The sequence below is a fragment of the Lissotriton vulgaris genome, chromosome 4_1 (assembly GCF_964263255.1).
Source record: "Lissotriton vulgaris chromosome 4_1, aLisVul1.2, whole genome shotgun sequence".
NCBI lineage: Eukaryota > Metazoa > Chordata > Amphibia > Caudata > Salamandridae > Lissotriton > Lissotriton vulgaris.
The window spans coordinates 1,315,417,179-1,315,433,592 of NC_141691.1; the positions used below are offsets into that span (position 1 = coordinate 1,315,417,179).

The 16,414-nt window shown below is 45.9% G+C and overlaps 1 pseudogene; it reads left to right on the plus strand.

Annotated features, from left to right (window-relative positions):
- The first annotated feature begins 975 nt into the window (after positions 1–975).
- Positions 976–15,406, plus strand: LOC147723930 (G-patch domain and KOW motifs-containing protein-like; annotated as a pseudogene).
- Positions 15,407–16,414: the final 1,008 nt, after the last annotated feature.

Consider the following 16,414-nt stretch of genomic DNA (forward strand, 5'->3'; position numbering starts at 1 on the left):
TATTGATCCTGGCCACCCCACCCCCTGGGCTATGATCAGGCGCACACATCCTAAACAGCTGACGGAACTCTCAGCTGCTTGATTGCCCTCCCCTCTTATCAGCAGGTCAAGGGCCCCTATTGTGAACACATGTGGGGTAGGATTGACACAAGGATTATGGGGATGTCTTTTCCTTGTATCACAATGTCGTAATTGTAATGCCAAGTGTTTTGTAAAGTATAAAAGACGGAGTCTCAGCTCACTTGTTAGAGCACCTCCCGAAAGACACTGTGTTTCGTGTCCGAAATGACAGGCTCTCCTCATGAGAAATAAAACTCTGTTCTTGTGATTCCTGCTCCCAGCGCCCGTCTCTTTATTTGGCAACTATTCAGAATGGGAACTAAGAGGCGGCTTGCGCCAGCAGCCTGGGCATCGATAGCAATATGGGCTCCTGTTCCACAGCCCTTCGATGAGCTTGATCCTTGTGATAAATACTTCTTCCTCTGACTGCATCTCTTTCCCAGTGCCTACCTGGTGCTGAAGCCTATTGTCCCTGTAACAGGGTGGGTTAGAAGGCTCAATACTTCCCTAGAGCAACTGAACTGATGCAAAGTCAGAGCTGTGAAGCAATTACCACTCCCAAATCTCCCTGGGTAAAGAGAGCAGTACCTTAAAATGCACCCGGGGCACTGCAAGTTCCTCAGAGTGTGGTGTGTGTGTGTAAACTTCATAGGAAATAACACAATTCAATTTACCAATACTGTGTGGTTCTGTATTTCCCGCATATCTGATAATCATGATTCAAGCAGAAAAAAGCAGCTGCCACCAGAATCGGGACTACCAAAATTTCTGTTATTAAACACTAACTATTTATGTTTTTGAATCTCTGTACGTACATCCAATTGTTAACTCAATGATATTCAGTGGGGTTTAAAGCAATTATATTGGTACTCTTGCTGTTAGCAGCTTATCAGTTAAATACATTCTTGAGTCAATATGGCAGAGGAGAGAGCACTGGGGGCTCCTCCTGCTCCGCTGTCCTTTGGCTTCACCCGTACTGCTCCCTGGAAGAAGCCCTTGGGAGCAGAGGGAGGAGAGCAGGCCGAGGAAAAGGAGTGAGTGCGGGGCATGGAGGACAGCAGGGTGGTGAGTGTGAACCCGGTTGAGGCCCCAAAGGAGCTAATCATTCCACTGATCCAGAAGAACTGCTGGAGTAAAGCCGAGCATCCCCCGCAACCACGGGCAGAAGGAGAGCAGGACAAGAGACCCAAAGATAGGGTCCTCTCGCAGGCGGTGAAGGAGTTATCAGAAGAGTCCAAAAGGTCTCAAGACATTTGGGAGAATGGAGAGAAGGTTGATTTGAACATGACAATTCCGCTTCTGATGCAGAATAGAGTCCCTGATGGTTTTGAGGATGGGGACAAAGCGGATGTGAGCCTGTGCCCGGAATCGGCCACAGATGTGGATTACGATGTAGTTCCCGTTGAGGCCTATGGAATGGCTATGTTGCGTGGGATGGGCTGGAAGAAGGATGAAGGCATTGGACGAACCGTCAAACAAGATGTGAAGCCTCTGGAGCAACAGCTGAGGCCAAAGGGACTTGGTCTGGCAGCAGATAGATCTGCAGTGAAAGTATTGAAGCCCAGCAGACCACAGAGGCCCCCCAAGCCTGGTGAAGAGCGAGAGGAGGAGGATGTGGGTGGACTTGTGACTGGGTCTCTTGTGCAGATTGAGACTGTAGCGCATAAGGAGCTGTACAGCAAGTTGGAGGGCGTGGACTCCGACAATGCTCGAGTCATGGTGAAGCTTGCTATTGGGGGGAATGTTGCGACAGTCACTCAGTATTCCCTTTGATTGGTTGGCAAGAAAGAATATGAAAATAACAGCAAAGACTTAAGTCATTTAAGCAAAGCCCATAAGGATGAAGAGAAGAGCAAAGAGTAGGAACGAAGCAGATCAGGACAGGCTGTGCAGGCTGACAGGATGGACCAGAAAGTTCAGTACAGAGCGATAAGAAGCGGAAACTCCACCGGGAGTCTGACAGAAGTCCCCTGTGGTGAAGCACGTTAAGAACAGTGACCACGTCAGCAACTCTTTCTCCTCCCGATCCGCCCACTGGTTGCAGAGGGACCTCAGGGTGCGCTTCATTGACAAGCAGTACAAAGGCGGCAAATACTATACCTCCAAGGTAATGCATGGTAATACTGGGACTGTAGTGTACTGTATGCGTACACCCAGGCATGGCGGGATCGTGAGAAATAACACTCCAAAGTGTTCTGTGCTAATACCCAGGTAAAATATATCAATAATACTGCCAGTGGACTGCACTTACACCCGGGTACTGTGTCAATAGTTCCTCTAGTGGACTGTGCGCTTATACCCAAGTATAAGTCCTCCTGGACATGTACTCTAAACCTTCCCTCGATCGTAGAGACCCTGCTATTTTACCGATGTCCAGTGGAGCTACCTGTTAGCTAAATAGGAGATGGGTTGTGGATTCCCCCTCAGCCGTCACATACCCAGCCGGATTTTGGGCAGACTTTCTTTCGTCTCTCTGTTGTTTCCCACTCATACCCTTTCACCCCACCCCCTTCCCCCTCTACGCTCCCTTCTTCTCGCCCTCTTCCCCTTTAATGATTTTCTGTTGAGACCTAGCCATTTGACCGATGCCCAGTGGAGCTACGTGATAGCTGAAGAGGAGATGGGCTGCGGATTCACCCTCTGCCGTCACCTACCCAGCCTGACCTTGGACAAACTTTCCCTTCGTCTCTCCGCTGTATCTATACACTACCCCTTTTGCCGTCACCCCATTTCCATTCCTCACCCCATCTTCTATGCTCCTAAAAAGTTTTCTCTGGTATCTTTTGTAACTATTTTCCCCTTGTCTCTTTGTCCTGTCTTCCTCCTACCCCTTTACCCTATCCCTTCTCCTTTCTGATCCATTCACCTTGTCCCCTATGTTCTTTAAATGCTTTTCTTGATACTTATGTAACTTTTAACTGATGTAATTTGCAACATTATTGTCCCTCATGTAAAGCGTTTGATTCCATCGGGTCTAGCCAGCACTATATAATAACTCATTAATTACATTTGTTCCCATTTAGTACTCTTCCTCACTTTGTCTACCTACCTAGCTCCTATCCACTCTCCCCTGAATCTCTCACCTTGCCAGCTAGTCTGCCTAGCCCCCTGTCCTTTGTGCCCTTTGACTAAGCACTCCTTCTCCCCTTGTTGGGGAAAGATCCAATATTTATACTCTGGAGTCTCAGCGTACCCACTGAGAGAGCCCACTGTGCCAAGGGAGCCACTCACAGCTGAGGTATGGTATGGCACCCCTTGCCAAATCACTCCCTCTCCCTTTTTTGGGGAAGGATCCAGTATGTAGGCCTTGGAGTCTCAGAGACCCCTCTGAGAGAGTCCACTGCGTAAAGGGAGCCTCCCGCAACAGAGGTCATCCTTCAGAGAACGACTGGACAACAACACTCACATCAGCAAGGAACTTTACAACGTCGTGAAAGAGCTCTCCAACCCGAAAGCCAGCAACAACGACATCACGCCTTCTGAAGACCTCTGCAACTCTCTGGCCACCTTTTTTCACCGTAAGATCGTCGACATACACAACAGCTTCGGCGCTCAGAACACGTACCCCAGCACCAAACCTACATCCACCACCACCACCATGTGCGCCTGGACTCAGGTCAGCACAGAAGATACCACCCACACGATGAACACCATCCACTCGGGCTCCCCAGCCGATCCCTGCCCACACCACATCTTCAACAAAGCCGACTCCATCATCGCACCCAAACTTCGGGGCATCATCAACAACTCGTTCATATCCGCCACCTTCCCGGAGAGCTGGAAGCAGGCAGAGATCAGCGCCCTCCTGAAGAAACCCTCCGCAGACCCCTCAGACCTCAAGAACTTCCGCCCCATCTCGCTCCTCCCCTTCCCTGCAAAAGTCATAGAGAAAACCGTCAACAAACAGCTGACAGCCTTCCTGGAGACAAACGGCTCCTTCGACCCATCGCAGTCCGGATTCCGAGCGAACCACAGCACCGAGACCGCCCTCATCGGGGCCACCAACGACATCCGGACCCTGCTGGACAACGAAAAAACCGCCGCCCTCATCCTGCTCAACCTTTCGGCTGCGTTCGACACGGTCTGCCAACGCACCCTGAAAATCTGCCTCCGCCATGCCGGGATCCAAGGAATGGCCCTGGAATGGATCACCTCCTTCCTCTCCAACAGAACCCAAAGAGTCCGTCTCCCGCCCTTCCCCGCTGAAGCCACCAAGATCATCTGCGGCGTACCTCAAGGGTCCTCAGTCCGCCCCACCCTCTTCAACGTCTACATGAGCCCCCTCGCAGCCATCGCACGCAAGCACAACCTCAACATCATCTCCTAAGCCGACGATAGCCAACTGATCCTCTCCCTTGCCAACGACCCCACTTCCGCCAGAGCCAGCTTCCAGGACGGAATGAAAGACATCGCAGACTGGAGGAAGCTCAGCCGCCTGGAACTGAACTCAGACAAGACGGAAGTCCTCATCTTCGGCCCTTCCATCTCCGCCTGGGACGACTCCTGGTGGGCCCCTGCTCTGCGCCCCCCACCCAAGCCCACGGACCACGCACGCAATCTGGGCTTCATCCTTGACTCCTCCCTCACGATGGCCAAGCAAGTTAACTCCGTTACCTCCTCCTGCTTCAACACTCTCCGCATGCTCCGTAAGATCTTCCGCTGGATCCCCACTGGAACCAGTAAAACGGTCACCCAGGCCTTGGTCACCAGCCGTCTGGACCACGGAACGCCCTCTGCACTGGGACCACCGCCAAACTACAGAAAAGACTCCAGCGCATCCAGAACGCCTCAGCACGACTCGTCTTGGACATCCCCCGACACAGCCACATATCCGCCCCCCTGAGGGACCTGCACTGGCTCCTCGTTAGCAAAAGGATCACGTTCAGACTCCTCACCAACGCACACAAGGCTCTCCACGACTTGGGCCCCGAATACCTCAACAACTGCCTCACGTTCTACACGCCAACCCGCCAGCTCCGCTCTGCCAGCCTCGTCCTTGCCACCGTCTCACGGATCCGCAGAACCACCACCGGAGGAAGATCCATCACCTACCTGGCGGCCAAGACCTGGAAAACCCTCCCCACCAACCTACGACTCACCCAGGACCATCTCTCATTCAGGAAGCAACTCAAGACTTGGCTTTTCGAGCAGTAGCAGCCCCCCCACTCCCCCACCCCCAGTGCCTTGAGACCCTAGCGGGTGAGTAGCGCGCTTTACACATACTCTTGATTGATTGATTGAGTGATATCACTTACCCTGGGATCACAGCTTACTGGACTTTGTACGTTGCTATGACTCGTCTACCGGTTTGTGTCCCCATCCCCCTTCTCCTCCTTTTTCCCTGTGATGTCCTTCACCCTCCCCTCCTCTTTCTCGCCTTTATTACCTGTCTACTTCCCCAGCTCCTTCCCCTCTCCTAAATCTTCCCCTTGCTTGCTTTTCCCCTTTCGTATTTGTGCTTATTGTTTATCTTGACCTTACAAGGAACTATGTTGTCATGCTCTAATAACTGTGTAACCTTTGTAACGATGTAACCTGTAACTATGATCTGATGTTCATGTAAAGCGCTCTGATACCTCCGGGTCTAGCCAGCGCTATATAAAACCTTTAAAATTAAATCCTCAAATTGGTCAGGAATTGAAATGGGCAAAAATAAAAACTACAGGACTTATTTACAAGTCCTTTGCGTCACCAGTGGGTCACTTTCATGATGCACAGGAAGTGCAACCTGCAGCCCCATATTTACAAGGACACATAAAGCCTCCTTATGTGGTTTTTCATGTCCATGTAAATATGACCCCTTTCCACACTACACTTTGAATGAAAGGGCCGTCCCATGGGTGTTGCTGTGGGTGTTCCCACGCAACATTTATGGCTTCTTCCAAATTGCCAGATTTATAGTATATCGTAATCCTGTAAATGCTTCAGAATGCTATGCCTCCCCAGAGGAGGTGTAGAGAGGTGCATTGAGAAGAAGCATTTAAATGTATCCTTGTTCTTTTCCTCTGCAGCACACATGCAACAAGAAAATCACCTCTTGTGATTGTTTATGTATTGGAAGGGAACAACGAGACAATCACCACTTGTGATTGTTTATGTACTAGAAGGCACACCTTCCTGCACATAAACAATCCTTCCCCTCAATGTAGGCACCCTTGCACTATGGTGCAAGGGTGCCTGCATCACCACATGGCAGCAAATTGTGCACCAGTGCAGAGGAGAGCAAAGTTTGAAGACCTCAATGTTAATGTAAAAATAAATGCAATGTAAATAAAATAAGTGATTAAGAAAAATATAAAAAAAACATTTGCAACTTTTTTGACAGTGGTTAATTGTCATTCATTAAATCAAACCATTGCATAATAATGTCAATGTTTGATAACAGACCCAAATCCACCCCTTTTGTACCCCTAACTAAACTTTCATAGCACTAAAGTGCCATCTGAGTTTCCTTTGGGTCCTCTATTTCTCATACAGCTACAATGCTTTGAGAAGGTCACAGTCTGTGTCTATTTTGGCTGAGAAATATGCAGTTATATCTGATATCCAAGATGATGTGGCCTTCACTGAAGATGTTTGCATTATACAGCTTACTCAAGGCTCCTAAAGGAAAGCTGAAGTGACTCTATCTAAAGATGTGTATGTGCCAAACGTGAATACCCTTTTCTGATTATTATGAAAAGGCTAGACACTTGTCATCAATGATGTGAAATGCACAAATTAGCATATATATTCTGGTGCACATTTACTAAAATCTGCTATACATATTATATTACATTACTACATATATAGGAGCAATTGATGTCCTGGCAACCTAAAATACAGCAAAATTTTTATGATTTTCCATGTATAATTAATACCACACGAAGCACCTGTTTGTTAATGGGAAATGTGCACGAGAATACATAAATATATGAACTGCAAATATTTGCACTTAAGCAAAAAACACGAATCACATCCCATGTCTACCAGTAACCTGAAACGGTGTTCCTTCTGAGGTCCTTTTCAAGGGATTGTTGACAACGTCATCACCATGTCCAAGGTGATTTGGACAATCTTGGAAAACTTCTGCCTACTTCAGAATTATTACAATTTCCTAAATAGAATAGTGCTATATTTTTATGTGAAGATGCTCTGCAGTTGTACATATACTACTAGTAGAATACCTTGGGAAATGGCAAACAATTGTAAATTTACACAAAAGTGCAAGTTTACTTTTGTGAACAGGCCTTGAATGCCTACTTTTATTAAGGAATAGTTCAAATTTAACATGATAAATTACAACAATATTCATGTTGCATGAATTGAGTCGTGTGGCCCAGATCAGAGTTAATAACTAGTCGTATCTAACAGAACCACTATCAGGTGCACAACTAGAAACTACTTTAAGTAGTAACAAATTTGGGGCCTCACCTTGAAGACACATGTTTTGCATGTTAGACCACGAGTATCAAAACAAAAACTTTGCCAGTGACATTCACTAGCAAGCCAGTCACTCACTCGAAGCAGTATTTTACATTTAGTAAAGTGCTTGTACAACTATTATAAACTTCAGAGCGCTATTAATGTAATCGCATTCATTTTATTGCGTGTGCTCCTACTCATTGCATGCATGCTCGTGGTTAGAATGAGAAGTACATTTTAGGAGGGCACAACATTCAATCTGTCTAATGTCAAATATGAGGTTGGCAGACAGTCCTAAAACCAAAGCACACACTAACACTTCATTGTATTCTGGGACTTGTAGTCCTGTATTCATAATGGCGAACACAGGACTGCAAGAATAAAAATCAACAGCTATATGAGTGAGAAAAACGTCCTCACTAAACACCCACTGAACTCAGCTCCCTGTGGTTTATGATTCTACTGTACTAATTGTATAAGTAAAGTTTTTTTATGACTAGAATATCAGAACACTGATAGGTTCTATTATTTACCAACTCAACAGTATACATTGCATTGGCATAAAAAACATGAAAGGCTATGGGTCAGATTTACAAAATGTAACACATCGCTGCCGCAATGCAGCATCAGAAATCTTGCGTCACCGCTGCGATAATGCAAGTCAACGTGGATGTGCCAAATCAACAAGGTGACCGATGAGGCGCAACCCGGTAACCTGCATCAGAACATTTGACGTAGGTGTTGCAAAACTGCCGCAAGTCAACCTGACGCAACTGCAGAAAAAGTCTTGTAAGGCTGATTTGCAACAAGCAATGCCATTCCGACAACCCTGCGACAGCGTACACTGCGGGAAGCGACAAAAGGCACCCGGGACACTACGCAAATCCCCAAAAAGACATTTGTGGACCACAGAGGACCCAACAATGGAAAAGGAAGGTAACCCCAGTAGCCAGGACCCTCAGGCAAACAATGGTAGCAGAAGCCCTGATGCACAGGCTGAGCGAGCGGGAAAAAAGAAATAGGAAGGCCTATTTCATGTAGCGCAGAAAATGAAATACTGGTGACGGAGGTCACCATTACCAGCACCAGCTGTTTATCAGTTCTAAGCTGACTCTTGCTGAAAAAGAGATGATATGGCAGCGAATTGTCCAGAAGATCAACAGCGTAGGCCATTCCAAGAGGACAGTCAATGATTGGAAAAAAAAGGTGGCATGACTGTAAGCGCAGGAAAAAAGAAAAGCTTGCGGCGAACCCTGAGGCAGCCTCACAAACTGGAGGAGGCAGCCTAGCAGACCGGGAGATCCTGGATGACCTAGAGGAGCGGGTGGCAGCTGTCATCCCAGAAGAAATTTTAATGTCAATACCCATGCAGGCCACCTGAGAAACTGAAGAGCAGACAACAGGTAAGTCACAATAAGTGCACAGATGTCAGTAATGGGTCATGGTGGTGATTTCAGCTAGAAATGTCTCTGTGCCACAGTCTGATGTGTCCATCTTGTTGTAGTTATACTTGTCCACAATCACAACTATTCTCAATGCAAGTTAATCACATATGACAATCACAAATTAAAAATGTGAAAACAGCACTGCACTGTTCTTCCCTGCTGGATCAGACATACTGGACATCATTTAGGTAGGCCCTTGACCCACCGGTACCTCACTTTTGTGAATGTCCAAAGTGAAGACCTGTTGGTGCAAGGACTACATAAAAGACGTTCACAAGGTCACGCATATGCCTACGTGAGTAACTTAGGTAATCCGGTGCAATGTGATGCTATATCTTATCTTGTTTTTCTTGAGGTGTGCCAGTGTGTTTAGGCAGTTAGAGATCAATGGTTGGAGGACATGTGCAGCGGGGTCATTGTATGTAAGAGTTGGCGGAGTGGTGGGGCCAAGGGACTCAATGATAACTGATTAGATGTCCTTGATCCCTTTGTGATGTGGATCAATGATGGTGGTGGTTTATGGTCGACACAGTGAATATGTGACATTTACAATGATGGCTGGCCCAGGTGATTCTGGCGGTGTGGCTATAGTTGAATCTATCTAACGGTGAAGTAGATGAGTTTGTCTGTGTCTCATGCAATGTGGCTTGGTGTGGCCAATTGCTGCTTCATTTTGACGCAGCAAGTTTACCCAGGAGGCAGTGGTGTTCTGATCACTGGGGTTGTCCAGGTGGAACGAGAGTTCTCAAGTAGGAATGTTGTTGGATAGGAGAGCTTGGTGTGCAATGATGGTTACAATTGCATTGGTGAATGGGTGTTCATGGACCGGTGGTCCTGCAAATGAAGGTATCAAAGTGAATGTTGTTGTGCTTGGTCCGGCTTTTTAAGTTGTGCAGTACCATGGTCACCGCTGGGTCATTAGAGTGCATGGTTAGTTGGAGTAGTTTCCTTTCTTGTACCTCCTCCTCGATGGACATGGTGGGCCTTGGGGTAATTAGGTAGCCATCACTGATGGTGATGGTGATTTCTGGTCCAGAACTGAGGTTGGTGCATGTGTTTGTGAAGTAGGTGACATATGAAGAGTTTGCAGCACGGTGGTGCAACATTTCTGTAGTGTGCATGTGGAGGATGGAGTTGAGCTGGTTGAGTGGAGTGTTTTTTGACTGGGTGGTACAAGGCACTGGTGTGTTGATCTGGCAGAAGGTTTGTTTTGAGATTCAACTGGCGCAGGGTGAAAAATAGGCCTGCAGTCTTGCAAGATGGCAGGTGGCGTTGAATCCAGGGTAGATGACGAGGAAGGTGCTTGTGTTGCAGCGGAGGAGTGTAGGAGAGGAATGGTTTTAGCTGGTGAGTGTGGTCCAAGGGCAAATGGATGTAGACATCTCATCCATTGCTTGCCTTTGTCATGGGAAATGTACATTACAACACAGTTTTCACATTGGAATACCAATTCCAAGAAACCTCCGGCATGCAGTTGCCTTCACTTTGCATGTCATATCAACGTATTATGTTGCAAGTAGTGGCGTTTCATCAGTTCCAGCTTAGGTAATGTGTTCTGGTGTTATAAAAAAATGTAAGGGAGTTTCTTTGTGATAAAATTTCAAATATAGGTAGTCTTGTGGACAAATAATTGAAATATAGTGTCATTTTTGTTTTGTTAAAATCAAAACTGGATTACTTTTGAGGAAAACATGTAAATTAGTGTGTTTTCTGGGGTCAAGCATTGCAATTTTGGTGTCTATTGGGTTCAAAAGATGAAAATATGGTGTTATCTGGTGAAAAATATTGAAATTAGTGTGTTGTTGGGGCAAAATGTAAAAATAGGGTGTCTTTTGGGGCAAAATATGAAAATATGATGTGTTTTGGGTGCAAAATATGAAAATGGGGTATCTTCTGAGGGCAAACTATGGAATTAGGGTGTCTTTTGGGTGCAAAATATGAAAATAGGGTGTATTCTGGTATCAAAATATGAAAATGAGGTGTCTTTCGGGGGCAAAATATGAAAATGGGGTGTCTTTTTGGGGTGAAAAATGGAAAAAGGGTGTCTTTGGGGTCCAGAAATGGAATTAGGGTGTTGTCTGCCCCAAATGTGACATTTAAGGTGGGTTTGGGGGTCTGAGATGAATCTCAGATATCTGGGCTTGTTATGTGCTACAAGTGTTCCTTTTAGGGTTGCACTCACTGTAGTGGGAACTGAAATTGACAAGGATACTCTATCCAGCTCTTTCTCCACTGTTGTAATATGAGACCTATTGGTATGCATTGTATTGGAATGCAATGTCATGGTATGCCTTGCAAGCAAAGATATTCTTCGGTTTACCACTGTTCTACCTGCTGCGCATGATCTTTGTACTGGGGTGAATGTAAGACATTGTTCTGCATTCTGTCCATCAACTGTGTTTTTTGCGCATGGCTGCACAGCATATGTCTTTCAGAAATGATGTAGTGGGCAATGGACAGCTTGGAGGTGGTAAAAATCTGAAAAGACACTGGAGGTAGCATGGATGTGGGGGGTGTGAGTGGGGTTTGCCATCACATTACAAATGCCGCAAATATATGAGCCTCCCACTCAACCACACACTAAATAACTTAGGCCAGAATGGGCTCTATTGGCCATCCCTCAGTGATATAGGATACAAATAATTGGTCTACAAAAGGAAAGTACTTTACTTTCTTCTTAATAAAAGTATTTTTATTTTATTTCTTTTATCTCTTTTTTTCATTTGTTTTTGAAATCACATTTCATAAATAGCGAAACAGTAATTTTTCCTTTTACAATCTATACATACATAAAATCAAAAAGGCAGTGCGATACCTATATTCAATTACCTGATCAAAGATAAATGATACAATAAATATTAGCAAAACAGCCAAACAATGCACAAATGTCCTCTACCAAAATCACATTCGTACCAACCTCACATACAATCAAAACATACCAACCAAACTCATTCACACATCACAATACAATCAACAATTTCCAACTACAAAATGGCTTGCAAATCAAAACACATGGTGAGTAAATCTTCCTAAATGTCCATTTTTGTGTAGCTTGCTGGAACCAACCAGGCCAACGCACATTTCAGTGGTGAACTGATTTGAACCACCTTCTTCAGGACTGGTGGGAAGGTATCCCTTGGTTTTTGTCCTGCTTGTTTTCATATGTACATGTGGGCCCTCAGATGTTCATATTTTTCTCTGCTTTCCCTTCTGGCAAAGGCTGGCTTTTATTAATTGTCCTATTTAGAAGAGAATAAGATACTGGCCCCTTGCAGTCAGGTTTTCGTGCATCTCACAGCACGGAAGCCGCCTTGCTCGAAGTTACGGATACCATTAGGACGTCGCTTGACAGGGACTCTCCAGCTATGTTGGTGCTGCTTGACCTGTCGGCAGCTTTCGACACCATCTCACACAGTATTCTGCTGAACAAGCTGCGAGAGATTAGTGTTGGAGGCTTAGCCCTTAAATGGTTTCAGAGCTATCTCTCCGATAGAACTCAATCTGTCCAGTTAGGGTGCCATGTGTCACCTCCAGCTGCAGTGGACAACGGGGTGCCGCAGGGCTCTATATTGAGTCTCACATTATTTAATCTATATGTTGCCCCACTGGCCTCAATCATCGGGAACTGTGGGTTTGAAACTATTTCTTACGCTGATGACACGCAGCTGATCGTACACATAGAGAGAGAGCCGGCCGAAACGAAAGCAAAGTTTCTGAGGTGTATGATTAATATAGCAGTTTGGATGAAGAGAAACTTTCTACAACTAAATTCCGCTAAAACCGAGATACTCTTGTTTGGCAAGGCTGCGGATCTGTGGTCCCCACACTGGTGGCCATCAGAGCTAGGAGAGGCCCCCTCCCCGAAAAGCTGGGCGAAGAACCTTGGGATAAAGATAGATAATAAGCTCTCAATGGAGGAACAGGTAAAGACCCTTGCAGCCTCCTGCTTTGGGAGAATGCGGATGTTGAGAAAGATTTTCCCATGGATCCCGCTTAGCACTAGAAAGACTCTTATCCAGGTGCTGTTAATCAGCTGCCTTGATTATGGAAATTCTTTATTGGTAGGAATCAGGGAGGATCTTTTATCCAAAATACAGGTCTTGCAAAATACATCGGCCCGCCTTGCACTCGATAAGCCAGCCTGAATCCCTCTGTGCCTCTTTTACGCCAACTACATTGGCTTCCAGTCAAGAAACGGGGCCCCTTTAAGATGTTGTGTTTGGGCTTCAGGGATCTGCGCGGTCTGGGTCCGGCTTATCTGACCAACAATCTAAAATGGTATCAACCTACACGGCAGCTCAGATCTAGTAATCGGAAGCTGCTGTGCTGCCTCAGATTCTTTTCCTATCTGGCCCCCAAACTTTGGAATGGCCTCCCGGATCAAATCCAGGAATATCCAAACCTGTCCCAATTTAAAAAAACAGCTCAAAACATGGCTCTTTTAAACCGCTCCTCACAGACCGCCTGTCTTTTTCTCGAGCGCCGAAAGATCCCCTTGGGGATGATTTGTGCGCGATAAAATTGACCTAATAAAAAAAAAAGGAAACATAGCATTAGTACTAAGAAAAATTACCTGCATGGTATTTGTTTCACCATCTAGCACTGCTCAAATTCATGGGCCCAATGCTCCAGCACCATAGTGGATTATTCACTACTGGGGTCCATCACCCACAAGTGCTACCCCTGCACACCACCATATCCTGGGCATCCTCCACTACACATCACACTTTCCACTCACTTGGACATTGACACAGTGGTGTTAACTGATACACCCTCACAAAGTTTGTGACTCAGGTAGCATGATCCTCAGCCAGGTGGGCTTACACAAGCCTGAGTAATCACACGATGAAGATGGTGCAACACGCATCCCTTAGGTGTGTAGTTTCAGTGCTTGTGCACATAAGTTTGCATCATCTCAGGGTCCGCACACTCCACAGCGTATGGCCAGTGACCCAGCCTCTGGCCTCTGATGCAGATATGCGTTGGCCACATTTGCCATTATCCTTTGTGCAGCCCAGTGTGCTATTGGGGTATGGTATGCAATGTGTACCTCCCTACGTAATTACTCAGGAGGACATGTACAATTCACAAATGCCAGGGAGACCAGGGTGTATTCGTACACAAGTCTGCAACATGCCTCCATGCGACATGGCTGACTACACCACCAGGTAAGAGTGATCACCAATGTCTCAATGCCTTATACCACAGACCTCCAACTACACTGCACCTCCACATCCCAGATCAGCTCACAAATGGCAGGGCACCAATGGCACCCTGAGCCGGTAACTCATTGGTGCTTAGATGGGTTTGTATGCTATTGTGTAATAGGAGTGCCCAATGAGAAGTGATGCACACTGGTATTGCTCAGCAAAGCGCTTGCACTCAGTAGTATAGCCCAGATTTTCTCATTTTCCTGGGTCTCTGGATGGTCATCATGGCTGTTGGGGGGCTTGGGGGAGTTGTTGATTTGTGATGTATTGGGGCCAGGCTAATCCATTCTGCATGATAAATAATGTTAGTTACCTAGTTCTCATTGTAGGTGGAATCATAGGCTTGTTTTCAATGTTGATGCCATAATAAATAGGGCTGACTAATTTGATTTCCTTTACTGCTATGTGCCTTTTGTCAGTCATTGCTTGCTAACGGTGGAATTAATAACGTACTTGGGGCCATAATGTCTCCAAAATGTGTATGACCACATATCTTTAGGTTGGCAGTATGTTGTGCTTGAAAGGAGGCCAACACACTGGTATCACACACAAATTCACAATTGCCCTTCCAGTGTTGGACGAAAAGTGCACCTGCCACTAAGAGCAACATTTCAGTGCAGTGTATGTACACAGGGTAGTAACAATGAATACCAATGACCAGCACCACTACTGAAACAATAAGTGGTGCAATGTCCATACAAGTGGGTATGAGTCTTGAGCATCAGTTTGCATCAGGACATAGATCATTTGAATGTGACACAGAGATCAGCTTTTATAAGCCACATGTGATGCCTCTTACGAAACCTCAGTACAATTGAACCTGCAAACACAACTAACAGATTTGTACCTTATTTTTCAGAGGATGCACCTTCAACATCACAACTGGTGGATGACACCAATCTTGTTGAGGAAATGGACGACACCCTGTCCTCCATTGACAGTGACACACTGGAGAGCCTCATTACCACTATACAGTCTCCTACACCATCTCCAGAGCATGACAACAGTGTGGTAGCTGCTCCAGCTGAACCCCAACCACCACCACCACCAGAATCTGCCACTACAATTATAAGCACGGACTGGGAGAACACAAAGGTAGAGTTCCAAAGAACAGCTGTAGCTCTACAACGGGAACTAATTAGAGAGGTTCATGTGGCTGTAGAGAGTATGGGTGGCATCCTGCAAGCAATACTGCGAAGCCTGAATCCTGATTTGGCAAACATTGGTACAGAACTTGCCAGCAACACCCAAACACTAGGAATTGCTCAATCTCAATATAAAACATAATGAGTCAGAGGCATGTACGAATGCCACCACAAAGTGCCACCAGGGGTGTTGCTCAGCACCTCTAAAACATCTATGAGAGAATTAGAGACATGCAGCAATGGCAAGACATGTACATGGCAACTATGACTGCCTTTCATGGGGAATTGCTGATTGTAGTTAAAAACCAGCAAGTGATGTTGAATGCCCTAATGGCAAACTTCATGGCACCACAATACGTGTTCCCTCATACCTCCTCTGCTACTGCTGATGGTAGCAGTGGGACAATATGCCCTGCAGCTACAGAACCAACAAATGCCCAATCTGACAACTTGGAGGAGAAGGACGAGTCATTTACACAGTTCAGGAGGAAGACTGGTCACTAAAATGACATAAAGTCACAGGTGTCATATGACAACAGCAACAATTAGACTTTGATGAGAAAAGTGTCGGACAGACAAGATAATTATAATACTGGTGCCACACATCTTTTTTTTCCTCACTCACTGAAGTAAAATACATTGTGACAACAACAATGTATCCATCACAGAGTTACATTACAAATAACATCTCTTAGTTTCAACACTCTCAAACATGTCAACGAGTGCTGCTTCACTACTTATGTGTCAAGAACAATGTGCCCTTGTGTCAGGTCTGTACCATTCCACAATATAACTGGGTATAATGTTTCTTGTAAAATCCAGACACATGTAAAAGAGTGTGTAAGTACTTTATCAATGGCTGTTAGTATGACTATGCAAATGTGAAAATACAAGTTGCCATATGGGGGGAAATAAGGTGCAGATGTTCATGAATGTGCCACAGCGCAGCACAACAAGCCCTTTGACTGTGCCACACTGTGTAACGTTCTGAGTACAGGAATGCTACACATATCCAATCAAATGTGGCATTCCTCTGCCCTGCCCGGCGCTGGTGCTGAAGCAGCTGCCATGGGCCTGTACATGCAAACTTGCTGCAGGGGGCAAGGATGCCTGTGTTATGATGAGATTATTTGTTGTTCATGATGGGGCA